Genomic DNA, 1104 nt, shown 5'->3' on the forward strand with positions numbered 1-1104 from the left:
CCGGTTGGGACGCCAGGCCCTCTGAGGTGTGGGTGTTTTGATTCCCGAGAGGGGGTGGGTGCCCAGCTGTCATGTGACGCACTCGAGGTCTGGGTGGGAGTCCGCTCTGCCCCATAGAAGCTGTGTGATCGTGGACGAGCCATTTAACACAAGTCTCTTTTGTATCTGCAAAATGGGCTAATAATAGTATCTGCCTTAGCGGGCGGTTGGGAGCTTCTCAAACTTGCCTGCGCATGAAAATCGGGTCTGGAATTCCATTTGAAAACCCATATTGCGAGCCTGGTGACATAGATGGGGGGACAAGTTAGGATACACCGATGAGTGAGGTACTTGCCTTTATCCTTGTTAACAGCTGTATCAGAAAATGGTGTGGAAGTCAGAGAATATTGGAAGCACTTGGAGGGTCAGCCCAAATGAACTTAATAAGCCTCAGGGGGAATGGTGTGCTTGTGCTAAGGCCAAACCTCAAGGCGCGTGCTTCAGAATCTTTCCAACCACTTTGCCTCTAAACCCCACTAATATAGAAATTTGGGGTGGGCTTGTGGTTTATTCTGGGAGTCCCAACTCTTGAATATACTCCCTTGCTTAAAGGCAGTTTCCCTAGGGGAAATTTCTCTGAAGGGGTCAAGGCCTGGACTCAGAATTTGTTCCAGAACCTCTTTGTATTCTTCCAGTGAAGTGCAAGCTTCATTCTGGTCTGGAAGATTATGATTGTGGGTGTTTTTATGTTTCCCTGACTCCTTGGATGGAATAGGGATTACTGGTGGGTGGGTGGGTTGAAATCAGGGGATTCCCCCAGGGTGGTGTAACTTTTTAATTTGGAAAATGACATTTCTTTGTTTGCTGGAGTCAGGCATTCAATACCAGGTGTAGAGGTAGCTCTCTCTACTTTCCCATCTAGATAAGGGCTTTCTTTTCAGTGAGTGTGTTACCCATAGAACTCTTGTTAAATGGCCTCTAGTGTTTGCCTGAAATCTTATGTGAATCTTTTTCTAGCTTCCGCTGTCATTTCCATTGACTCCTTTTAGTTTATATCTGACAGTGATCTGGAGCTAGTCTCCCTTTTTAGCAGAAATCTGTTTCCAGTTCTGGATTTTTCCTAAT

This window comes from Bison bison, unplaced genomic scaffold, assembly GCF_000754665.1.
Source record: "Bison bison bison isolate TAMUID 2011002044 unplaced genomic scaffold, Bison_UMD1.0 scf7180017864495, whole genome shotgun sequence".
In the NCBI taxonomy this organism is placed as follows: Eukaryota; Metazoa; Chordata; class Mammalia; order Artiodactyla; family Bovidae; genus Bison; species Bison bison.